Below are 27,658 nucleotides of genomic sequence, written 5' to 3' on the forward strand. Positions count from 1 at the left end.
CAGATTGAAATAAAAAGATACTGGACAGTAACTTGAAGGCACCTGAAGAAATATAAATGTATCTGGTAATGGTAAAAACATGGGAAAATATAAAAGCTTATACCCCTGTATTATTTGTAACTTTAGTTTTTCTCACATGATTTAAAACACAAACATAAAAATAATTATAAATCTGTAATTACTGGGCATATAATGTATAAATAGGCATTTGTCCAAAGAAGATATACCAATGGACAATAATTACAGGAAATTATACTAACCATCTTTAGGGAAATGCAAATCAAACCCACAACAAGATACTGTCTCACACCTACTAGGATAGTTATGATTTTAAAAAACAGCAAGTGCTGGTGAAGATGTGGAGCAGTTGGGACCCTTGTGCACTGCTGGTCGGAATGTGAAATGCCACCCCAGCTCTAGACAGCAGTTGGGCCCTTCCTCATCTAGCTGCGTACATCATTAACATTGGTTCAGCCGTAACCGGTTTGGCTCAGTGGATAGAGCTTAGGCCTGCGGACTGAAGGGTCCCAGGTTCAATTCCGGTCAAGGGCATGTACCTTGGTTGCAGGCACATCCACGGTGGGGGGTATGCAGGAGGCAGCTGATCAATGTTTCTCTCTCATCGATGTTTCTAACTCTCTATCCCTCTCCCTTCCTCTCTGTAAAAAAAAAAATCAATAAAATATATTAAAAAAAACAAAACAACATCAGCCCATGCTTCATAGCAATCTCATGACAGTGTTCTAAGACCACCATATCTTGGAACTCGTTTTTGCCTAATCATATACATTTTCTATTACTTAACATGCAATGCATGGTTTTGCCTTATTAGTAATAGGTTTTTAATTTTATGTCTATCATGTTTGGCAAATATACAAAGAAGAAAAGCCAAACCCCAATGAATGAAAAGGAAGGAATAGGCGGCTACTGGGAACCCGCGGTAGATGATCAAGCGATGAAGCCAGAGCTGAAAAGTGTATGAGCAGACACCCACAGTTCTATTACTTCATCAGTCCTTTTCCTCTCCATCATAAAGATTGATTTAAGCCATTACCATCTCATGCCTGGAATGCAGCCCACATCCTCCATTCTTCCTGCTGCCTGGGCAGCTCCCTCCATAGCGTTGCATTTAGAAGAATCTCTGAAAAACAAGTCTTATGTTGTCCCTGCTTCACAGCTATTCGTATCTCCCTGAAACATGAGTAACACTCGGTGCCTTAGCATGCCCTGGACCATCGCAGAACTATCCTCATAGTTGGTAATTAGTAAAAAAGAATTGCTCAATGGACGGTCAGTGTCTTCTGCCAAGGTATGAAAAAGAAAAATCAAGAATAATGATGGGAGTAAGCTTCCTTACTCTATACATATTTTCTGAGCATTATCTCTGTGTCGGAGACCGAGAGGGGAAAGAGGATTTTTAACCTCAAATATGTGCTTCTTCTACCGTATCTCTTGCCCCAACCTTTAAGGATTTGAGGATCCATCAGGGAGTGTAAGGCTTGCACAGTAACTGCCATGTGCTTAGGACTTGATTAATATGCTGAGGGAATTCAGTGAGAAGAGATTTACTTATTCATGCTGGGGATTCAGAGAAAGTTACAGACATTTGATCTGGGCCTTGATGAAGGGAGTAGGGCAGGTAGGAAGAGACAGGTCTCCAGCCCCTGGGGGAAGGCCCTCTGGTGTGTGAAGGTCAGAGAAGGACATGCAACCTGCTAGTCAATTATAACATGTGCAATTCAGCAGTCAGCACTGAGGTCAGAACACCAGTGCGGCTGGATGTGGAGGCTCTTGATTGCGAGAAAGAGAAATTGTAAGTTGAGCCTCCTCTATGGAGACTCTTGAGGGCCCAGCTAATTCTCTGCAAAGCCTGATCCCTGCTGCTTTCTCTCGCAGCCTGCCCTCCCCACCTGTAATTTATTCAGACTCATTCTGCTCCTCTCCATGCTCCTGCCTCCAACTCTGTGACAGCAGGCTTCAATCGGCTTTATAAGACAGGGACCCCTCAAACCATTCCTACATTGCTCTGTACTTCCCTAAGCCTGGGTATTTCTCCCCAGCAGGCTAAAGGACAGGAAAAAACAGCTTGCCCACAGACAGATCTGCATTCTAATAACTGCTCTTCTACTTGTAGATATGTGACCTTGGGCAAATTATTTAACCTCTCTGAGCCATATGTGAAAAGGTGATAATTATTCTTATCTTAAAGAGATGTCCTGAGGGCAAAATAAAATGTTTAAGCTTCTTGTTCTCAGATGCTTCATGAAATATTAGTTGTCTTTCCACTCTAGTCTCTAGGCTCAATCAGGTCAAATTGTGGGCTCCAGTCCCCTCCCCGCAGTCCTCAATGAAGGCAGTTAATAAATTCTCTGCTGTCATCATTTCTACTCTGCCAGTTTCCTGCTCAGAGACCAAGAGACCGCATTGGACATCAAGGCTTAAAGGCTCCTCTTCGTACTTCCGCTAGGCCCCATGGGGAACCTGGAAGTTAAAGATTTGACCTGCTCCGGCATTTGAGCTGATTCACATTGGAACTGGAGGGGCAAGAAGAAGGCTCTAATCCAGTGGTTCTCAACCTTCCTAATGCCGCGACCCTTTAATACAGTTCCTCATGTGGTGACCCCCAACCATAAGATTATTTTTGTTGCTACTTCACAACTGTAATTTTGCTACTGTTATGAATCGTAATGTAAATATCTGATATGCAGGATGTATTTTCATTGTTACAAATTGAACATAATTAAAGTATAGCGATTAATCACAAAAACAATATGAAATTGTATATGTGTTTTCCGATGGTCTTAGGTGACCCCTGTGAAAGGGTCGCTCGACCCCCAAAGGGGTCGCGACCCACAGATTGAGAACCACTGCTGAGTCTAATTAGTCTAAGCAAGCCTGGAGAGGAAGTAATTGCAAATTTATGGGGACAAAAGCAGGTGTGGGAAATGGGGTGTGCCTGAGCTTGCAGGATAAGAGTTCCCTGGGAGCTATCATGTTAAAAAAGGCATAGGAGTATCTTGGCAAGTTTGTGTCAAAGGAAGTACAGTACCTATTCAGCACACCGATAGTGGGTGCCCTGGCAATTGCAGTGCAGGCTCTCTGACTTGATTTGGGCTGGATTGTTATTTAGAGAATCACATAATGTCCAGGGGTCTCAAGTCCCCATGTGAATCTGATTGACTACTGCTAGTTTCAGGGTGCAGATAACTGAGGGTGGCTAGTAGAACATCTGCTGACTTGAATCACAACAAGTTGTCAGCTCCTGGCTGAAGAGATCTACTACAATGAGAACATCCCTGCACCCAGGCATAGAAACGTTGCTGGACCCTGCAGATCTCACCACTCTTTGTAGCAACTGCATATGGGTCAGCCTGGGCCGACAGTACCTGCCAAGGTTTGCTTAGGGACCCTTGAATCCACACTATTTCATAGATCCCCAGAATATTAGAGTTGAGGGAATAAGTTTATCTCATTTTGGAGATGAGCAAAATGAGACCTGAAGAGAGTGTAGCTCATCAGGACCACAGAGATGGTTATTTAAAAAGCCTGTGTAAGAACATAGGTCTCCTAATTCCCAGAGTTACTCTTTTATGATAGTCACCAGCATCCATCAGTAGACAGTCATGCTAAGTTAATTACTTGTTCTGCTATTGACACAGATAGTAGGACTATTTGACTATTTTCTCCAAAGTGCTCAGCTATGGGTGTATAAATCCAGATTGTAATTTTCTAAATTTCTCCTGAGCTTCTAATAATAAAATTTAAATCCCTCAAGGCTCAGTTATCATATTCTTTATAGCTTAACTTTCTAGCGGTAAGAAATAAAGGACATGGGAGGGCTTTGATGGACACTGAGGGAATAAGGAGAGGACTGTCATGGACACACTTTTATTCATAAAATGATTAAGAGGAGGCTCAGGAATGTGACTAAAGTCTTAGCACAATAAAATATATCAGAAATCAATTTCAATTATTTTTCAAGCAATTGGAATTCAAAGTCTTTGGTTACATCCCTAATCTACTCTCATATAATAGTCAAGCTTCAGATACTGAGGAGCTCTATGGGTCTATTTTGATGAACAGACAATTGTTCCTAATGATTCTTTGGCCAGATAACCCTGAAACCCTTCTTTTTACATTTATAAAAATGTTCTGGCTTGCCCAAGTTTATTTCTGCTTAAAATACCATTTAGTATAGCCAGAGAAATATCCGATAGCTTTTAGTACACTTAAGTATGAGGAACTTTAGGTGTTAAAATCCCCAGATAGCTTCAGAGGTGAGTAGAAGATTGGGAGCAATGTGAGGAGATAAAGGGCAGCAGCATTATTTCAATCCTCCTTGATCTCTGATCCTGCACAGTAAGTATATGAGGGATCTCAGAGGGAAGGGGGGAGGTGGGGAAGGAAGAGATTAAAGAATTTATATGCATACCAGAGGCCAGGTGCACAAATTCATGCATGGGTGGGGTCCTGCTGGTCCACTTGATGCAGGCTGATTGGGGCTGGGCCAACCTGGGAAGGGGCTGTGGGTAGTTGGCCAGCTGGCCCCGCCCCCAATCAGAGTGGGGGGGCAATTGGGGGTGGGACTGGCTGGGGGGAGGGGCCACTGGCAGTTGGCTGGCTGGCCCGAACCCCGATCATTCTGGTCATTCCACTGTTCTGGACATAGACAATAACCTATGGACATAGACAATAATGCTGTGAAGGCCTGGGGGGAGGGCAGATGGAGAGAGAAAGGGAGTAAATGGGGGGAAAAGTGACATCTGTAATATTTTCAACAATAAAGATAAAAATTTTTATAAAGTATATGTCTGCAATGTCTGTTTAGCTGTCTACCTATCATCTCTCTATTTATTTTGCTATTATATCTCAATTTAACAAGGAAATGTGGGCAGAGAAGGAAGTGGCCAACTTTCTGTGGTCATGTCCATTCACTGAAAGAAGGATATTCCCGAATGCCCAGCATCTGTCGCTGGTGTGAATACAATGCATATCGTTAGGACTTATATACCATTGGTTGCTTTTTGCTGTGCTCCTGGCTCAATTACTTTCATGAGACAAGTTGTTGAGGCAGATGCTAATACATCTTTCAAACTAGCCGGATACATAACACAGAATTCTGTCCATGAGCAGTTTCAGTCTTACAATGTTCTTACCCTTCTACCCCTCCCCCCACTTATTTTTAAAAGAAAAGAGCTGCTTCATACTGATTCAGCTTTCCCAAGGAGGTAACACCATACCTGCTTAAGTACTCTCTACTAATGTTGCTACATCAGAACTAGAAGCTTATTTCTCCTGGATTTTAGCACACAATAGAAATCAATGCACTTTGTACTTCTATGAGGCTTAATTTTGGTTAAAAAACAACTTCAGCCCTACCTGGTTTGGCTCAGTGGATAGAGTGTTGGCCTGCGGACTACAAGGTCGCAGGTTCGATTCCAGTCAAGGGCACATGCCTGGGTTGTGGGCTTGATCCCCAGTGTGGGGCGTGCAGGAGGCAGCCAATCAATGATTCTCTCTCATCATTGATGTTTCTATCTTTCTCTCCCTCTCTGTTCCTCTCTGAAATCAATAAAAATATATTTTTAAAAAAAAACAACTTCAGAACTTTTGAATAACTATGCCATGTTTTTCTTGGTGCGTGGCAAGTGAAATGGTGTGTATTTGTTGAATGAAGGCCTGCAATGTGCTCACATTTTCCCATTTGCTAAGATGAGGCCATTGTAGCAGAATTCAATAACTTTGCTCTATGAAAATTATATCCTTTCATAACTTCTGATTAAATAACATCACTTTGTCTTTCCACTTTAAATGTTCTTCCTGCACAGTCTCATCCAGCATTATGGCTTTCACTCCCATTTGTATAACTTTTAAGTCATTATCTCCAGCCAAACATCAATCTTCATTTCCAGGACTCTGTGTCAAGTTGCCTGCTGTATGTCTCCACTTAAAGGACCCACAGTACTTCAACACTAGCATGCCCAAGGATGAGCTCACCACCCTATACCTTTCCCTCTCCATTACATGCATGTACATACGCACACACTCAAATGATCTGCCTCTGGTGCTTCCCATCTCAACGTATGTCACCATAATCCATCTACTTAAACAGGTTAGAAATCAGAAAGCCAGGCCTAGACTCTCTCTTTATCAGAAACTATTGAAGCTTTTTCTCTCAGTGGGGCCCATTTCTATTGCTTCAGAACAGAGTTTCAACTTATAGGTATAAATTCTCCTTAAGTTCATGCTTACCTCTCTTTCCAGGCATTCCCCCCTAAATGAATTCCATTCTCTTAAGCATGTTATTTTCTAGCACAATTCTCTATGATAAATGGTTTTTTTTCCCCCCTCTCAAGTGTTGCCCTGTGGGCACTTAGGTCTTAACTCAAATATCATTTCCTCTATGAGATTTTCTTTCTGCAATTATATTGTTTCTTACACATGTCTCTCTTGTAGCACTTCACACATTATATAGTGATCATTCAATTTTTCCTTTCTCTTGCATGCATTGCAAGATGTGTAATCATGCTCTTCTCTTTTCCATTTCCCCACTACCTAGCATGTCTGTAGTAGATTTCCAGTAAATATTTATGGATAATCAAATACTAAATGGTAGTAACAAAGCCCTGGAAAAACACATCTAGTGGGTGGTCATTGGTGCAAAGAATAGGAAGCCACTTTCCTGGATGGCAGCTCAGATAGAGGGGAGGAGTTAATTAGAAACAATATGCCCTACAGCAGTGGTTCTCAACCTTGGCTGCACATTAGAATCACCTGGGAATCTTTTTAAAATCCTGATTTCTGGGCCTCATCCTCCAGAAATTCTGTTTCTTTGTTACTAATGTCGTGGCCCCACCCCATAACAAAGAAACAGAATTTCCAGAGGATGAGGCCCAGAAATCAGGATTTTAAAAAGATTCCCAGGTGATTCTAATGTGCAGCCAAGGTTGAGAACCATTGCCCTACAGGATTACTCAGTCCTGTAAACACCTGATCAATGGTAGGTCTTCCCACCTTGAACAACGCAGGATCAGGAATGAATTGTTAAGGTCTACTCATACACAGATTTCTTTCAGTAAATACTGAAAATGTATTTGCTCTTTATTATGATTTCTTAATAAAAATTTATTTTCTCTTTGTGGTAAAGATGCAGTATATAATGCATATAACTTAAAGAATATATGCTAATTGCTTTTATGTTATGTTAACTACTAATAGCAGGCTATTTGTAAAGTTTTGGGGGAGTCATGTTATATATAGATTTTTGACTGTGTGGGGGGTCAGCATCCCAACCTGTGAATTATTAAAGTATTGCTGTATTTGAATTAAAAAAAAAAATGGTAGGTCTTCCCTACTTGAATGAAAATTGATGCCATGGCCCAGCTGGTGTTGCTCAGTGGTTGAGCATCAACCTATGAAACAGGAGGTTACGGTTCAATTCCCGGTCAGGGCACATTCCAGGGTTGCTGGCTCCATCCCCAGTGTGGGGGGTGCTGGAGGCAGCTGATCAATGACTCTCTCTCATCATTGATGTTTCTATCTCTCTCTCTCCCTCTTCTTTCCTCTCTGAAATCAATAAAAATATACATTTTAAATTAATGCCATGATTATAGTAAAATAAGAAAAAGTTTTGACACCAAAATGTAGACTAAAATACCTTGCATCAAATATGTGTTTAATCTAAGAAATGAGCATAGTCTGAAGACAAGCATACCTTTGGTTCAGGCACCTGGTTAAACAGCTAAGTGATAGATCCTCAATGACCTTACTCCCCTGAAGATATCATCATATTAATATCCATGAATTCATATACATTTTCTAAAATGTATCTCTATTTTAAAATTTGCTACTTATTTCTTTAGTGAATTGCAGGGTGCTTACCAGTTCTATTACTCTAAGATTGGGTGAACTAGTCATCATTCACCTCATCCATGTAATTATAATTTTATGACTTACATCATATGGACTTTGCAATTAAATGCGGGGCCCAGTAATTTCTCAATTTCATCCTTGAGTACCTTTCTAATTCTTCAGTAGAAGCTAGTTTGCTTCCCCCAGTAATTTTTCTATAATTTCTTTATTAGTTACATGCAACAATCAATGGAATACTAATATCAGGAGACTAGTATTATTTAAAACAGCAAAACAAAATAAGAGTAAAAAACTTACATAATAAGTATAGGAGTTATTATTTTAATTCCCGCTTATTCTTTTATTATCCTGGAACAGTTTTTATTTGTTTGTTGTTTGTTTTACTTGTTTGAATTATGGTTTCACGTGCTCTATAATTTTTCTTTTGGTCTAAGAAATAATTTGCTTAAATGTCTTGCCTTTTTTGAGGAACAAATTGAGGAGAAACGAATGAGAATGTTTAATAAGGATGAAAAAGTTGAGTCCTTGACTTTGCTATATAATTTTTTCTACTCTCTGAAAGGAACTGTGTAAAATTTTGGCTGCATCACAGTCATCAAACAGGCATGGACCCTTCCCTCATTTAAAAAAAAAAACTCACAATAATAAGCATGCACATCAGGGTATAAGGCATTGTGTTAAGCATAATAATAATAAAAAAGTTATTTGAGCCAAACAATTGCATGTGTCCCATGTGAGACTAAGCCATCCAGCAAAGCCTCTCTGAAGGAAGGACATTTGAGAGGTATGCGCTGGCATAACACAGGGGAAGCAGGAAGGACGGCGCTCCAGTCAGGAAATGCCAGGGGAAAAGACCTGCACCGGGAAGAATCTTGCTCCTGCTAAGAACACAGAGAACGTCAGTGAAGCCTCTGGAGGGAAGAAAGGAGAGGATGAGAGGAGAGGAGAGCAGATGAGGGGATGAGATGAGATGAGAGAAGATGAGATGAGATTACAAAGTTATGTCGTGGGCAGAAATGCCTTTTAGAAATATAAATTGCATAAAGCATTTAAACATAATGGCATGATTAAACTTACATTTTAAAAGACCAGTCTGGATGCTTTGGAGACTGTTGGTAAAGAGTGTAGTGAAAGGAGGGCTGGTTAAAAGATCAGCTGTATAACATTAATGTTATAAGTACCTACCACATAAGATCAAAGAGATTATATGAGATTATGCCTCTAAAGCACAAAGGATGGTCTGGCACATAGCAAGCATATACCTGCTTATTATTAATACTGCCACTATTATGACTACTATTATTGTTTGCAATCATTTGGTTTGGGTTTAGAAAACAATTCGATAGAATTATATTATGGTGTACTGTCTTAGGGGGTGGAATTGAGAATGAAGGTAGGTGATATTTACTGAGTATTAAAAGGAGAGAATGAAACAGTTGACTTTTTAAAAATAATGATTCACTGACTCGGGCACCATCTTTCTCATTATTTCTCTTCCCTCCAAGAAGTTTCTTCAGTATTTTTAAACCTTAGAGCAGGGGAGGGCAAACTTTTTGACTCGAGGGCCACAATGGGTTCTTAAACTGGACCGGAGGGCCGGAACAAAAGCATGGATGGAGTGTTTGTGTGAATTAATATAAATTCAAAGTAAACATCATTACATAAAAGGGTACGGTCTTTTTTTTCAATAGTTTTATTCATTTCAAACGGGCCGGGTCTGGCCCGTGGGCCATAGTTTGCCCACGGCTGCCTTAGAGCCTCATTCTCTGAGAATTATAGAAATATTGTGGTAATTCTCTACTGAGGTTAGGACAATTTTTTTCATGGAAATTGTTTTAGGACCTCTGTTAATGTCAGAGCAAAAAGGAAACCTGGTGGCACTTTGACCTAATTCTCTTGGTTACAATGCAGAGGCAGGGACTGAGAGGGAAATCACTGTGATTCTCAGAGGTACCGGATTGTGTGTTGAAAATGCCCAGGACTGGGTGTCAGAGTGAACTAAGTTCGAGTTCTGTATCTATCATCACCACATGATATTGAGCAAATTGCTTAAAGTTCTGGGGTTCCACTTCCTCAACGTGAAAGGAAAATCCTAACCTCTTTCCTGCTTAGCTACAGAGTTACCATAAAGAATGAATATTGATGTACATAAAAGCATTTCATGAACTATACCGTGTATTTGTTACCATTCCTCTGCCATGTTTACAATCACCAAAGCAACAGATGAGCATATTGACTCTGTTACAGAATTTACCAGGCAGCTGGAAAATACACACACGCGTACTCGGAGACACAGGAAAAACCTGATTATTTTCAGATGTGCTAGTACCGTGACTCAGGGGAGCCTGTTTCCAAATCCTGATCAAGCCAATATGGAGGAAGCTTTCTTTACATCCTCTGGTTTCTTTGTCCCCCAGATATGGATCAGACTTCCGGACCTTTTTCGGGCTTTGCAAAAAGCCCCGTGTGTTGGGATGGGGGCTGTCAGACCACACCTAAAGGCCTGGCCTGGCACCAGTGCTGATGACCTCCTCCAGGGGTTGTGCATGGTTCATGGCTTATGGCCTCTGCAAGACGGGAGTAGTTAGGTAAACGGGTCTTGCAAGACCAGATAACTAAGGAAGGGGCAGTGACTAGACCAGTGATGGCGAACCTATGACACACATGTCAGAGGTGACACGCGAACTCATTTTTTTGGTTGATTTCTCTTTGTTAAATGGCATTTAAATATATAAAGTAAACATCAAAAATATAACTCTTTGTTTTACTATGGTTGCAAATATCAAAAAATTTCTATATGTGACACGGCACCAGAGTTAAGTTAGAGTTTTTCAAAATGCTGAGCTCAAAAGGTTCGCCATCACTGGTCTAGACTATCGGCTAACAGGAATGTGTGTTAGGGATACCGATTAACTAGGTACAGAGTCAGGCTGCTCGTCTCCTCCATCCTTTCACAAATGGAGTTAATTATCAGCTAGCAAGAGTGTGCATTGGAAGGCAGGTTACTGGCACAGATTCAGATGATTAGCCCCCCAAAAATGTCTTATGTTCCCCATAAACGCAACTGTTTTCCTAGAGGTAGTTAGTGTAGCTCAATGATGCTCAAAAATTCCTCAGGTAAATTTGTTGGGAGGGAGTGATGTGAGTACATGTGTAACTTATGTAGGTCAGCTGAAAATTTTCAAGCGCACATTTTATGAATTCTTAAAGTGCTTAAGCCTCAATACCACCTTTGGCTAGTATTGTTATTTAAATTTTTACTGTGAGAAAGTAGTTCCAATCTCAGTAACTAGATTAGTTAACAAAACCTATACAAGGTCACACAGCCATTGGGCTGCAGAGCCTGATTTCAAGCCTGGACCTGACTTCTTTAAAAAGCCATAAAATGTTAACTACTAACAGGGAGGTTATATGTAGTCACTGAGATACACTGATATTGTTTCTGGGGGAAAAAAAAATCCTTAAATTGACCAAAGTTGATTAGGAAATCAGATGCACATTTTTGTTCTCCAGCACGTGTTGAAATGCAGCTCATATGCTATTGCAACTGAGCAATTGGGTATGAAAATCACTGGTAAAAACACCCTGCAGATGGCAATTAATTACCACACGGCCCTGCTCTATTACTCAGTGAGTGATTGACAAAGGCGCTGAGACTGAACCGGGACATGAGCGCACACTTGAACAACTGCCCTCTGCTGGCCAAGCCAGTGCTCCGTCCTTGTTAGACAGGGGCGTTATTCAAAGTTGCAAATGAGGTATTTTGAGCACTTTTATATTTATGACTTTATTTCGCTGAGACGGCTGGGAGTTTTAATTTTGTGGTTAGCCCACCTGCTGTTTCTTTATTAAAATCTTTGTTCTGATTAATCAAAAGTGCTCTTTGCAGTCAGGTCACATAGATTCCATAAAAAAGGATGCAGTAGTTTGCCCGGCATTTGTGTGAGGTTTATCTTTGAAAGATGCGCCTGTGATTTATACGTGTGCTCACAAATGTGGCAGCGAACTGAAATATGATGGCGAGTGGGAAAGGTTCATGGCTTTCTGAATGTGGTCATAAATATGGGATTTCATGACCACGGTGCCCCGTGTAATAGCCTTGTCTCTCTTCACCTATGGGCATATTGGGGTCACTCTATGGGTGGCATCCGTGTAAACTAGCATTGGTTTTGCATAGCTTTATAAAATCGGCATAAAAATCCACAGTCTACCAGCTGCCACGGTTTTTTATACACACAGACTAAAGCTCTTCTAAGCAACAGCCATATTATCTTCCCATCATCACGCAGATTTTTGTTCACTGGCAGTGGTAAGAGAGCAGCTTTGAGCTTTCTTCTATGCATCTTGAAAAGCAGCAGGAATGGGGCCTGGACATGAGAGTCAGAGAGCGAGTAGCACAGCATGGAAGCTGTTCAGCAGACTGAGTAGAGAGACTCTGAACAGGACAGAAGGGGTCTATGTGTTTTCAAAGCAGACTATCGATTCTAGTTTACCCCACTGATTACTTATTAAATTCCCATGTGAAAATGACCCTCCAAGAGATTTGATATGCCGATTTAATTGCAAGTCTCTTTGTGGCAACTCCCAATATCCACCCCCCAAAAAACTAATATTGCTTCAAACTCACACATAATGAAATGTAATTTAAAATCTAGAACTATGAAACAGATGAGACAGCCAAGATTGAAAAAGCACTAGTGTTTGCACAGAATAAGAGAATTTCCTTATGAGATCACCTTCACTGCCAGCTGCCAGGAGACTCCCCGAGGGAGGAAACGTCTGTAACTACAGAAAGCAGCAAGGGAGAGGCGGCTACCATTGCTCAGAAACCATATCTCTGTCTACCACGTGTCTCTGCACGTTTCTTGACTGTCTGAGCCTCAGGATGCTATGGACATAACACCTTCCCTACTGGAGTCTTTTGAGAATTAAACTTCATATGTGAAATGCCTCACACACAGTAGACATAAAACAATGTTAGTGCATCTCCTCTTTCCTGAGCAAACTTAGCTGGCACTGTTCCTCAGTGTGCTAATTCCTCTGGGCAAATGACTTCATTTCTTCACTGCCCTGCCTCCCATGTGTGCATCCTGGGTACCTGGGGGGGTGAAATGGTCAGGCCTAGAGCTTCTCCACTGTAACCTGGAAACTAGCAAGTGACTGAAGATGTCCCTGGCTTCCGGTCTCCTGCATAACCTGCTTCCTAGGTGTCTAAACCCCTGCACGAGCTCACTCTGCCCCCAAATAGTGCAGGGCGGCCCTGGAATTGTTCCCCAAGTGCTCTGACAACATTTCTCCTGATGAAGTTGCCATTGCTACTCTCTGGGAACTAGCATTGGCCTGCTGCTCACTGCAGTCCCTCAGCAGGCCTCGCTGCCACTGTTCTGTTCTCTCTGGATATTTCCATGCACACAGTGGAATCCTCACCAGCCCGAAGCTGCACGGAGCTGTGTGGCAGGAGAAGCTGGAGAGATCTGAGAAGAAATGGCCCTCTTTGGTTAATATTGGTTAAGTGAGATCCCAAAACATAGATTCTGTGCCCCCATCTTCTGCAGAGGCTCCTGGGAATCTCAGGCCAGGCTTACTAGTAACAACTCCCTTCTCAGAATGGAACTGGGTTTGAGTGGCAGGCACCCTACTCTGTTGCTACAGTACACGGTATCGACAACCTGTAATCTTCTACTGACAGAGACTTTCTTACTGGCTCAAATGATTGCATATGTTTGATGAGTTACATCCTTAGCGGTTGCTCAAGGCTTCACTGCCTTTACACCCTGACAAAAAGGCCCTGCCCTACCCTCAACCATATACAATTGGAATTTGAAATTAAAAACACAATAATATTTATATTTATTAATATAAAAATCAAGTACTTAGGTGTAAGTCTAACAAAATATGCACAGGATCTTATCTGAAAAAACAACAACATACAATCCTACATAATAAAAGAGAAACATGGTAATTAGCCATACGTCTGCTACCCTTCTCATTGGCTAATCAGGGCAATATGCAAATTAACTGCCAGCCAAGATGGCGGCCGGCAGCCAGGCTACTGACACGAACATGAGGCTTGCTTGCTTCAGTGACAGAGGACTTCAACGTTTCCCGCCTGCCGCTGCTGGGCTCTGAGCTGCTAAGAAACATTGTTACAAATATAGAAGCTAAACGAAACCCCAGAAACCTGTTTTCAGTCAACCGGGATCTCAGAGCTGGGGTCGCAACAAAGTTCCAAATACAGAAAGTAAATAAAGCCAGAAACCTGCTTTCAGCAACAAGGTCTCACAGCTAAAGCCGGCTCTCAGCTCCAGTGACAGGCATAAATCCAAGAATTAAAAAAAAAAGGAAAAAAGGAGCGGTTGGGAGATTCAGTTACCTGCCAGCCTGAAAACGGCCCTCAGCCCCTCACCCAGACTGGACAGGCACCCCAGTGGGAACCCCCACACTGAAGGATGCGTGACCAAGCTGCAAACAGCCATCATCCCCTCATCCAGGCTGGCCAGGCACCCCAGTGGGGACCCCCACCCTGATCCAGGACACACTTCAGGGCAAACCAGCCAGCCCCCACCCGTGCACCAGACCTCTATCCTATATAGTAAAAGGGTAATATGCCTCCCAGCACCAGGATCAGCGGAGCCACGAGCCTCCTGGCCCCTGGAGCAGTGTGACAGGGGGCAGCACCCAAACCCCCTGATCGCCCTGCTGCTCTGTGTGTGACAGGGGGCAGGGCCACAACCTCCCTATACATCCTGCTCTGTTCATGACAGGGGAAGGCACCCCAACCCCCTGACCGGCACTGCTCTGTGGGTGATAGAGAGTGGCGCCCCAACCCCCCCCCCCCACGGGCCCTGCTCTCTGTGTGACAGGGTGCGGCCCCGCAACCCCCCCCCCCCAATGGGCCCTGCTCTGTGTGTTACAGGGTGGCGCCGCAACCTCCCCATCAGCCCTGGCCTGAGTGTGAAAGGGGGTAGTGCCCCAACCCCCTGATCGGCCCTGCTCTGTGGGTGACAGGGCGGCACCCCAACCTCCCCATCGACCATGCCTTGAGTGTGACAGGGGGCGACGCCCCAACTGCCCAATTGGCCCTACCCTGAGTGTGACTGAGGGTGGCATCACAACCTCCTGATCAGCCCTGCTCTGTGCATGACAGGGGAGAGCTCCCCAAACCCCTGATCGGCCCTGCTCTGTGTGTGACAGGGGGGAGCTCCCCAACCCCCTGATCGGCCCTGCTCTGTGTGTGACAGGGTATGGAGCCCCAACCCCCCTGATGGGCCCTGCTCTGTGCATGACAGGGGACAGTGCCCCAACCCCCTGATTGGCCGGCTCTGTATGAGACAGGGATGGCACCACACCCCCCTGATCCACCCTGCTCTGTGCATGACAGGGGGCGGCGCCCCAAACCCCCAATCGGCCCTACCCTGAGTGTGACTGAGGGTGTTCATCGCAACCTCCTGATCCGCCCTGCTCTGTGCATGACAGGGGGCAGCGCCCCAACTCCCCAATCAGCCCTGCTCTGAGCCCGACCAGGGGCTGTGGGGCCGGCACCTAGGGATTGGGCTTGCCCTCTGCCACCCGGGAGTGGACCTAAGCCAGCAGGTCGTTATCTCTAGAGGGGTCCCAGACTGTGAGAGGGCACAAGTGGGGCTGAGGGACACACCCCCCCCAGTGCACAAATTTTGTGCACCAGGCCTCTAGTATGTTAAATAAAGAAATAAAATGACATCTAAATAAATGGAGAGATGTTACATGTTTGAGAAAGGAATATTTAATATTTTAAGGTGTACATTCTTTTCAACTTGGTCTACAAATGTAACACAATCCCAATTAAAATCCCAGCAAATTACTTTGTGGATATTTACAACTGATTTTAAAGTGTATGCGGAAAGGCAAAAGACCAGGAATAACCAGCACAGTACTGAAGAAGAACAAAGTCAGAGGACTGTCCCTATTCAACTTCAAGACTTACTATAAAGCTACAGTAATCAAGGCAGTGCGGTAATGGTGAAATAATAGACAAAAATCAATGGGACAAAATAGAGCGCTCAGAAATAGACCCACAGAAACACAGTCAATTCATCTTTGACAAAGGAGCAAAGGCAACTAGGTGGAGAAAAAGCAGTCTTCTCAACAAATGGTGCTGTAACGATTGAACATACACCCACCCCCCATGAGTCTAAAAATACTTTCCTTATGCCATTCACACATTAACTCCAAATAGATCATAGACCTAAATATAAAACACAAAACTTGTAGAAGATAACAAAGGAGAATAACTAAGTGAACTTGGATTTGGCAAGGAGTTTTTATTTTACTTTTTAATCTTTAAATAATTTTGTTTTTATTTTCAATTATAGTTGACATACATTATTATACTAGAGTCCTGATGCACAAATTCATGCATGGTTGGGGTCTGGTCAGCCCTCCCTGTTGGGGGCCAATTGGGAGCTGGGCCAGCCAGGGGATGGGGGAGCCAATTGGGGCCCAGATCAGCTGGTTGTCCACTGCAGTGTACATCATAGCCACTGGTCATTCTGGTCATTCCGCCGTTCTGGTCGCTGGGCTTTTATTTATATATATATAGATTAGTTTCAGGTGTGTGCTGAGCCAGCTCAGCCAAGGGTTCGAAAGCCTGAGTGAGGGTGGTGAAGGATGAAGAAATGACAGACAGAGAGAATAAGCTGGGTCTAGGTCAGTGATGGTGAACCTTTTGAGCTCGGCGTGTCAGCATTTTGAAAAACCCTAACTTAACTCTGGTGCCGTGTCACATATAGAAATTTTTTGATATTTGCAACCATAGTAAAACAAAGACTTATATTTTTGATATTTATCTTATATGTTTAAATGCCATTTAACAAAGAAAAATCAACCAAAAAAATGATTTCGCATGTCACCTCTGACACGCATGTCATAGGTTCACCATCACTGGTCTAGGTGGATCTTCCTGTGCCTGGCTGAGGCCAGAGAGAGAGATCCAGAGGCAAGCTGAGTCTTTATTTTATAGCCAGAGGTAAACAAGGTAGTGGTCACCATAGTTACAATGTTCTTGTGAGTTTCACTTGTTTTGGCAGCACTTGCTACAGCTCCCTCAGCCCATTAGCTTCCCAGATAAGATCTAGGGAGCATCATAAGGTCAAGCCTAATTATGCTAAGAGGACTGTGCCCTCTAAGCTGGGACTTGTTTGTGGTTTTGCCAACAGGTCAGTCCGAGGCTTAACCCTATATCCATGCCCTACACAGGTGTACAATTCAGTGATAACACATTATATAAGTTACTAATGATCATCTGATAAATCACATACCCGTCTGACACCATATATTGTTAATGAGTTTTTACATGCAACACCAAAAACATGACACATACAAGAAAAAAAGTAATAAATTGGACTTCATTAAAATTAAAAAAAAATTCCACTCTATGAAAGACACACCTAAGGGGAAAAAGAAGGCATAGAGTAGGAGAAAATATTTACAAAATGCATATCTAATAAAAGACTTACGAAATCTCAACAATAAAAAAACAAGGAACCCAATAGAAAAATGGGCAGGAGATCTGAACACCTCACCAAAGAAGATTCACAGAGGGAAAATAACCATACGAAAATATATTCAATACCATATTAGGGGATTGCAAATTAAAACAGAACTGAAATACCACTATATACCTATTAGAGTGGCTAAAATTCAGAACACTAACATCACCAAATGTTGACAAGGATGTAGAGCAACAGGACTATCATTTTAGCCATTTTGGAAGACACTTTTTACATAGCTAAGCAAGGGCTTATATACAATGTTGTAATCATGCACGTATGAGTTGAAAACTTATGTCCACACAAAAACTTGCACATAAATACTTATAACAGTTTTATTCAGAATTGCCCCAAACTGGAAGCCACCAGTTGCTTACCTATCTGACTTTATAAACAACCTTAGGTGCATCCATTCAATGAAACGTTACTTAACAATAAAAATATCAAGCCATATAAAGACATGGAAAAATCTTAAATTCATATTGCCAAATGAAAGAAGCCAGCCTGAAAAGGCTGCATTCTGTATAATTATAACAAAATGAGATTCTGAAAAAGGCAAAACTATAGAAAGAGTGAAAAGTTCTATGGTGGTCAGGGTTGGGTGGGGAGAAGGGATGAGGAGGCAGTGTGGAGGACTTTTAATGCACCTATGAAAATAGAAACTATTATGTATGATACTGAACTATTGGATACACGGCATTATGTATTTGTCAAAAGTCATACAAATGAAACATGGACTTAAGTATAAAGTATAAATTTTAGTTAATAATAATATATCATTATTGGTTCACCAATTGTAACAAACGTACCACACTAATGGAAGATTCTAATAATAGAGAAAACTGGCAAAGGGGTGACTGGAGAGGGAGTTTATGGGAACTCTCTGTACTGCCTGCTCAATATTTCTGTAACCTAAAACTGCTCTAGAACTGAAGTCTACTTAAAAATAGAAAATGTCACCTCAAATGATCTTCCGTTAAACTCTGGCAAATAAGGTTTATGATATACTACACATGACAGCACTGAACTGAAGCTCAAATATGAGCGATAGAAGAAAAAAGTGAACATCTGACTTGTTTTGAACATCTGACTATAATGTCTCAGAGGGGGCCATCCAGGAAAGGATAAAAGCCTAGTGGTGTATGGACAAGCATGTTCCAAGACTCTGGAGCTGTGTTGTCTAATGTGGTTGTTACTAGCCGTACCCTTATGGCCCGTCACAAGGTGATTTCAGGCCACAGAGGTTAGAGAGCTCTTTGGGGAATACAGTTGGGAGGAAGAAACTTATAAAACCAAGAAGAAGTAGATGAAGAACATTACTAAATTTTGAAAGATGAAGGCCATCTTTGTAACTTTCTCATTTTGCTCTTTTTGTTAGTCCCCTAATTGCAGTGTTTCTCAGTTCTAAAAGTAACTTGAATTAAATTCTTGTAAGGCACTTGTAGACAATGTATATTTCTGAGTCCCAAATGAAGATCAACAGTCTCATTCTCTAGGAGCAGTTCTGGGACTCTCTGTGCTTAACTAGTTCCTCAAGTGAGCCTTACATACAGTTTAAAATTTATTCTTTAGCTGGAGAAAAGAAAATCTTAAAATAAAAAGTGTACATTTGCTTGTTTTAAAGGTCATTTTGTTGATGGGAGAGAGGGATGTCCACACACCAAAATATATAGTAGATGATAGGGGCATTAATGTGATGAAAAAATACCTGAGTCCCTAGGACTTGTAATGAGGGAGAATATTCCATTTTGTGGTTGTGGGCATGAATGTGGATTTATGAAACAAAGAAATGAAAAGGAACAAAAGCCTTTGGAACTGCATGATAATATTGAGTTATCCAACAGTTCTTTATAATGCGTCATTTTTCACATTGACTTGGACACTCGTCATAATGGAGAGGAAGAAAGAGGAAAGAACTGTTTTAATTGTTGCTTTATCTCTTCAAATTCAGGTACTAATGGCTCAATCATTTAACCCCACTGAATATTTACTTCTAACACAAAATCAGTGTGGGAGGAGCTTCCCTGTATCGCTGGGTTAGACTAGTGAGCTCAGGTCTAGAATACCGTATGTAGAAGTGTGAAGTGATACCTAATATTTTAAGTGCTAACATGCTGCCTTCGGTTGGGAGATAGCAAATAGCAGCAGGATTTGAAAGAGTATGGAAAGTAAGAGTTCAGGGTTCACCCTTCCATGCCAGCATCTTTGGCTTTGTTGATGCCCTTCTTAATAGCCATGTTACAAGGAATCAAATTATGTCTCTAATTACCTCAGACTTAATAATGCAATCAAATCATCTGCCTCCATTCCTAATTACCATTCGTTTCCAAGGGAATGGCCGTACCATGGCACAATCCTCAGTGCAGTGGGGTAAATGAAGCCTGAGTGAGGCATCCTGCAATGTTACTTTTTTCTACACTTTTCATGGATCTGGAGCTTTCTAAGACTTTAATAGAAAGCATCCATTCAGCACTTTTCACTTGCAAAACTGTGGATTTCCTCTAAATGACCCATAAAGCTGTTTCACATTAAATGCTCTCTTGTGTAGAATCTGTTAGAGATCACATTATGGGACATTCACAGGACAATCGTTTCTAGTCCGGTGTAAACAGTAACCTCTTGTCTACTTTCGGGAACCATTGTGAACTTCATTTAATTCTATTCCCCCAACCACCTTCAGCTGTCACCCCACCCCTCAACATGCATGTGGCCTGGAAGACAAGTTAGTGCCTCAACACCTGGATACCTTGTATTAATAAAATCTTGGAAAACTGCTACTGTTTGGAGGAGGAAACAACTGATATTCCCAGCTAGCAGCCTGCTAGAATTTGCTTGCTCACTGTGGGTCAGGTGGCATTCTCAAATATTCTTCATATGTACCAGCATTCATGTTTGTTGGGGTTCATGAGAAACGGCATTTTCTAAGGTACTCTTTCTCACTGGGATGGATTATGTCCTCAGAATTCTCCTCATGACTGTGCTCTGTTCAGCCACAGTTGGCATGAGACTTGAAACATGTTTACCGTTTTGGATTAAATAAATTTTATAGGCTTTAGGATCAGGCAAATCTATAATAATAAAAGCATAATATGCTAATTAGACTGGACAGCCAAACAACCTTCCGGATGTCCTTCCGGACGACCTTCTGGATGAAGCCAGGGCTGTGAGGGCTGAGCCCCTTGCACGAATTTGGTGCATCGGGCCTCTTGTTTATTCTAACTAGTTCTGAATACCTACTCTCATTTCTCAGATGGGATCATAATGATATCTATACTATAAGGTTTTTGTGAGGACTCCCAACGAACCAAGTGTAGCAGTAGTGACTCAGCTATTATTTCATCTTAACTGTCCATATCAGCAGAACACTGCTGCAGTATGGTCATTGTGGAAGGAGAGGCCAAGCCAGCAGCCTAGCTTGTCCTCTAAAAGTTCCTAACATTCTCAATGAAAACGGGCCCTGATGTCAGTCACTGTGACAGTTACCAAATGCAATCTTACTTTTAAGGTATTACCCATTCTAGTGATGGATAAAGCAGCAGCACCATTTTTTAAATGAATCTTTCCTTCTGAAATGACTCAATTCCCAGGACTTACAGAAGAAGAAAAGTAAGATAGTATATAAAATCCCAGCTCTACAGAAGAGCTATTTACACACCACCACGAGAAAATGAGACAAGTCCAAAATGTGAGAGATTCGACCAAGCAACTGGCCTGAGTCTTTCAAAAAGTCAATATTGGGAGAAAAGAAAAGAGATGAGAAAATTGTTCTATTTCAAAAAGCACTAAGGAGACATCCAAACCTAATGTAATGTAACAATATTTATTGAATATTCGTTATTTTTTTTTAAAAAAAGCTCTAAAAATTTGTCTGACAGAAATTAGGAAAATTTAGATACGAACTGAATATTAGCTGATGTGATGTAGTCTTAACTTTCTTAGGTATGTTACTGGTACCATCATTGTATGTAGATTATACTTTGTATCTAGAGTTGAAATTTCATTATGCCTAAAACTTATTTTCAAATTATTCAACAGAAATGCACAAAACAATTAGCAAGGGGTATATGTATGTTCATTGTACTATCCTTTCAAGTTATCCTTACATGTGTTTGAAAATTCTAATAATAACTAATTTAAAAATATTGGAGTTATACTGCTCAGTTTTAATGCTGGATTCATATCTTCTTATGTGCAGAGCCTTAGGCAAATGACTTTGCCATTTAGTGCCTCTGATTCATCATCTATACATGTAGAAATAAAAATGGTGCCACCCTAGCTGGTTTGGCTCAGTGGATAGAGCGTTGGCCTGTGGACTGGAGGGTCCTGGGTTCAATTTCAGTCAAGGGCACATGCCCAAGTTGCTGGCTCAATCCCCAGTAGGGAGGGAGTGTGCAGGAGGCAGCCGATTAATGATTCTCTCTCATTGATGTTTCTATCTCTCTATCCCTCTCCAGACCTCTCTGAAATCAATAAAATATGTTTTTTTAAAAAGAATGGCGCCTTCCTCAAATAATTATTGTAAATGTCAGTGATCTAATGCAGGTGCAGTTCTTAGAACAGTGCCTTTCACGCAGCAAATGCTCAAGAAATGTTAGCTCTTATTACAGCCTAGAGAAAGGCTGCAGAGGTTCTGACCTGGAGTGTAAAGGCAGCCCCTCCATCTTCTTTTTATCTGCCCATACTAACTCAGAAGCAATTATGACATCCACCACAAACAATATATATTCTTCTAAATGTGCTAGTACTGCATTAGTTAAATTTGATCCCAAATCTTCTATTTATTAAAGGTCAGTCCATATACACATGATGATGGGGAAAATGAGACATTTTGAGGGGCTAGCAATCTGAATGTGTGCCAGTAACCTTGCAGATCCTTCCTCTTCTTATCTGACCTTGCAAGCCGCTCTGTTGCCGCTTCTAGCTACTCCCATGTAAGGTATTTGTCAGTTATCTAAGTTGTGCTGTGCTCGAGGCCATAAGCGCCCTGCAAGATAGTTACTAGGTGCACTGCCCGCCTCTCCCCCCTCATCCCAGCACACAGGGCTTCTTTTATTTTTTTAAAAAAGCCTACAGAAGGTCCGGAAGTCTCATTCCAAATTTGGGAGACAAAGAGACCCAGAAAGGTATAAAAAGGGAAAGCTTCCTCCATTTTTTTGCTCAGGATTTGGAGAAAAACAGTCTCCCCTGAGTCCTGTGCTGGTACATGTGAAAATAAATGTGTGTGTGTTTTCCTGTCTCCAGTACTCCTGCGTGTTTTTCGGTCGCCTGGTAAATTCTTTAACAATGAGGCCAGAGAATCACAGCACCTTTATTACAGAGATTGGCAACAACTTCCCCAGCCCAAAATTCCAATCTATGCTGCCTATTCTTTTGTCTGTGTCCTCTTTGTTTTTTATCCCTAGAATTTTTTATTTTATTGGGAATTCAACTGTGTATTTGAAATTTTGTTGTGGTTTATAAAGCTTTTTAAGGTGCATGTAGGGAAAGCATATCTTACCTGCCAGATTGCCAGAAATGGAATCTGGTGAGCATTAAAAGGCAAGGAACTTTTCTTATATCTCCTTTCCTGGGCTGGAAAGACAAAAACAGGGACTCAGTGTATATGTAACCAATTCATAGCAAGTCCTAAAACAGAATAAACCCAAGAGCTGTTTTCCCCAAAAAGAAGAGAAGTATTAAGGAGAATGCCCCAGGTATTGGGAAAATATTACTTTAAAAGAAGTATAGCGATTAAAAATTAGGGAGTTATCAGATAATAGAACACAGATAAGTCCATGAAGATGGATAAAATTAGTCTGGGAAATCCACCTAGAGTGAAAGAAGAAGAAAATGCAGGGATAACTTTTGAAAATTCTAAATTTGAGTAATAGAAAGGGCAGCTACTAGAGAGGTTGGAAAGGAGAAATTATAGAGAGTATATGTGTACATACTTACATACATACATACATACATACATACATACATACATGTATACGTATACATATATTTTGTCACCCAAAGGTCATTGTCACCAATTGAATGCCAACAGGAGCCCCATTTGAGATTTAGTGAGGGAAGAGAGACTTTGCTCAGTGCACGCAGTTCAGTTGTGAAACAGTACAGCTGCAGAACAGCACAGCTGTGAGGTGGCCGGAGCCAGGCAGCCTGGGTGTTTTGCCTCCAGCCCTGCTCTGGGGTTGCAGCTCCAGCTAGAAACAGACTTCTGTGGAAAGTGAAAGTGAGCTCCACCAGGACAGAGGAGACACTGGCTTACTGGTGTATGAAGAAGCGTGCCTGCCCTTGGTCCTGGATTGGTCTGTTCTCACGAAAATTAGGATTCCAAATCCTCCCAGTTTGGTCCAAAAACCTCTGTCCTCCCAGGTCATAATGAAGCCTGATAAGTCAGAATGATACAACTTGTGCAGCTCTGATTGGATGGGGAATATCTCAGTCCTATTGGTTGAAAATCAGTCTTAAGAGCTCTCTTCTAAAACTCCACTCAGAAAGCAGGAACACAATGAAGGGGGCAGGCAGCTCAGTCTGTGGCTTTTCCCGAAATGCAGCCTGTGTAAGAGGCCTCTGTACACAATGGCTGCTAGACTCTGGCTATGACTTTGGGCCTGATTAACCACAGAGTCCTTCTTGGCAGGGATATTCTTCTCAGCATCAACAATATGCATATACATCGAGAGTAAATCTTAATATCAAACAAAAAATTAATGTCAAAGCCAAGAGTCTTATTTTTCATAAGAGAGGGAGAATGCAACATTTCCAAATGGAAAGGGGAGATTATTAAAATAAAAATTGAGAAGCAGTTATTGGATTTAATCAATGGGGTCTAATTGATAACCTTGCCCAGATAAATTTCAGTGAAGTGATTAACATGGGTAGAAATACAAGAGTCCATGCCTGTTCTTTCCTATAATCCAGAAACACATATACAAATCCTACTGTATATCACCTTTGAATTGCACGAACACAAAAATCAATATATCACAAATCAAACTCACTCTATCTCTGCCTTTTTCCCCTTGTCCTCCACCAAATTTCTCTCCTCTAATATTCCACATCTTAGTTAATATTACTATTGTATATTCAGTTTTTCATGTAAAAACTGTTCAACTAAAGAAGGGAGTAGAGCCCCGGCCAGCATGGCTCAGTTGGCTGGGCGTCATCTGTGTGCTGAAAGGTTGCCATTCAATTCCCAGTCAGGGCACATGCCGGGATTGCAGGCTTGCTCCCTGATACGGGGCATGCAGGAGGAAGCCAATCAATGCTTCACTCTCATCAATGTTTCTCTCTCTCTCCCAAAAATATCAATTTTAAAATAATTTTTAAAAAGAGGGAGTAGATTATGAGGTTTGAAAGTCCCTAAAGTACTCACTCATGCAAGAGGGATAGCAGTTCATTTTCTAGCTAGTCCAGCCTTCAGTTTATGGAGATGAAACAGCATGTGGAGGCTGAGAGGAGGAAGAGTTATTTTGTTATATTTGTTTAGGCTAACATTTTCACTTCAAAGGCTCTCCTGAGGCATCAGGCAATCCCCATGTCAGTTGCATAGTTTGTGGAGTACATTTCCCAGCTATAGACAGCAGTTGGGCCTTACTCTTGGGGGCTGTTTTATTTTTACCTTTCTCTGATGGTTCATCAATATTGAAGTAGAAAACACATCCATGGACAGCTAATTAAGTGTCCATTCAAACCAGAAGCTATCTCTAAGTTATTTCTTTAATCTAAATAGAACATATCCGCTTGTTAAGTTTCCAAATAAATTGATTAGGATATCAGTTGGGATGGCACTGTCATAGTATAATTTTGGAATCTATGGTTACCAAAATGGACTGATAATGTCATTGAAGAAAATTCAACAGTCCAGATACGATGTAATTTTTTAAAATGATAATAGGATAAGAATAAAGAAGGGTATGAAATCACTTGCATAAAGCACAAGAAAGCACACAGCAGACTAGAAAAGGGTACAGTTTCCCAGATCCCAGACTTCCCTGGGGGTGTAGACAGCTCCTTCGGGTGGCAATGCTGGCCCCCTTCATCCCTGCCTCTTCTGATGACTCAATACCTGCCTCCTGCTCAGCAGATGTAAGAAATAGGTTCACAGCCACCCTAGGGAGTAACCCTCAATGTTCACTGGGAGACCAGGTAAGGAGCATACATTTCTCAGGAGTACCTTCAGCAGTCGAAGCTCCAGTTCAGTTGAGATCCATTCTTGAAGGAATTAAAACATTTAGTTTTCCTCTTCAGAACAGATCTCCACATAGTTCACATCTCTGTCAATTCTCTCCTTCAAGTGTTTTGTCTCTGCCTTCTCATAGCCTCTATTTTTCTCACTTTGATAGCAATTGGGGAATGTGTGATTTTGCACCAATTTCAAAGGGATTCATCCTTCCTGAATATCTTGTAATGGAATATTGACTTTCTTCATAAATGCTTATGAAATGTAAATACCCCTTTTCAATTATTACATGACATATAAAATTATTTAACAACCCACTGCCCCCTCAATCAAAAATCTTCTCTATAATTTTTTTTACTATTTCTCCTCCTAACATTGGAGGTAAGGCAGGAATAGAATAAGCAGTAAAAGTGGGAAATTGTTTTTTGGTTTTTTTTTTTTTACTTAAAACGGGATTTGTCAGAAACAAAGAAGGGATAAAATTTTCTTAAACAAAAGGTAATGGTGTTCATTAGCACTAGACCTGCCTTACAAAAATGCTAAAGGGGGGTTCTTTGAATGGAAGTAAAAGAATGCTAATCATCATAAAAACACAAAAAGCAGTGTAAATCTCACTGCTACTGGTAAATATATAGTCATACTTAAATTCTGCAATATGGTAACAGTGGTGCATAACTCACAAATCTAATATAAATGTTTTTAAAAAGCAGCATAAATAATGTATTATGTTGTACAATATAAAACATGTAAATGGCAATAGCAATCATTAAATGTGAGGGGGATAAGCAGTATGATATAAAGTATACATATTTTATTGACGCTATCAGGTTAAAATAGGGTGTGACATGTTTAAGAGACTTTAGGTAAGATATTTTATCATGGTAGCCACAAAGGAAAATATTGCAGCAATCGCACAGAAGAACATGATAAAGAAGCGAAAGCCCAAACTAGTCCCGGTGGAGAGACCACAGACCTCCCGTCAGCCATCGCCCCTGCTCCAGCCCCAGCCCACCCAGCTGCTGCAGCGCCATTCACCAAGTGGCTTGCAAGGCCTTGAGAGGCTGCAAGCCCAAACTACCCAGCAACACCTCCCCTAAATACAGATTCAGAGAAAGCATGAGAGGGCTTAAAACCGCTGTTCTTGCTTTAAGCCACTACGTTTTAAGGTGATAGGTTATTAGCAACACATAACTGGAGTACAGTCAGCCCTCCATATCCGCAGGTTTCTTATCTGCAAATTCAACCATCTACAGATCAAACATATTTTTAAAAGTTACATTATTGCTGACATGTGCTATACAGTTAGGTCTACAATGGTTATACCTGTACTGAATACGTACAAACTTATGTTTCTTGTCATTACTTCCCAAACCATACAGTATAATAACTATTTACCTACTATTTACACTCACTAGATATTATAAGTAATCTAGAGATGATTTCAAGTATATGGGAGGATGTGTAAGTTATATGCAAATACTATGACATTTATATAAGAGACTAGAGGCCCAGTGCACAAAAATTTGTGCAGTCGGGGGGAAGGCGGGGGTCTCTCAGCCCGGCCTGTGCCCTCTCGCAGTCTGGGACCCCTCGGGAGATAACGACCTGCTGGCTTAGGCCTGCTCCTGGGTGGCAGAGGGCAGGCCCAATCCCTAGGTGCAGCCCCTGGTCAGGCTCAGAGCAGGGCCGATTGGGGAGTTGGGACACCTCCCCCTGTCATGCACAGAGCAGGGCGGATCGGGAGGTTGCGATGCCACCCTCAGTCACACTCAGGGAAGGGCCAATTGGGGGGTTGGGGCACCGCCCCCTGTCACACTCAAGGCAGGGTCCATGGGGAGGTTGTGGCAACACCCGCTGTCACGCACAGAGCAGGGCCAATCAGGGGGTTGGGGAGCTCCCCCCTGTCATGCACAGAGCAGGGCCGATCAGGGGGTTGGGGCACCACTCTCTGTCACCCACAGAGCAGGGCCGATCAGGGGGTTGGGGCGCCGCCACTCTCACACTCAGGGAAGGGGCGATGGGGAGGTTATGGCTTTGCCCCATCACACACAGAGCAGGGCCCATTGGGGGGGGGGGGTTGGGGCGCCTC

The sequence above is a fragment of the Myotis myotis genome, unplaced genomic scaffold, assembly GCF_014108235.1.
Source record: "Myotis myotis isolate mMyoMyo1 unplaced genomic scaffold, mMyoMyo1.p scaffold_m19_p_15, whole genome shotgun sequence".
NCBI classification, from domain to species: Eukaryota; Metazoa; Chordata; class Mammalia; order Chiroptera; family Vespertilionidae; genus Myotis; species Myotis myotis.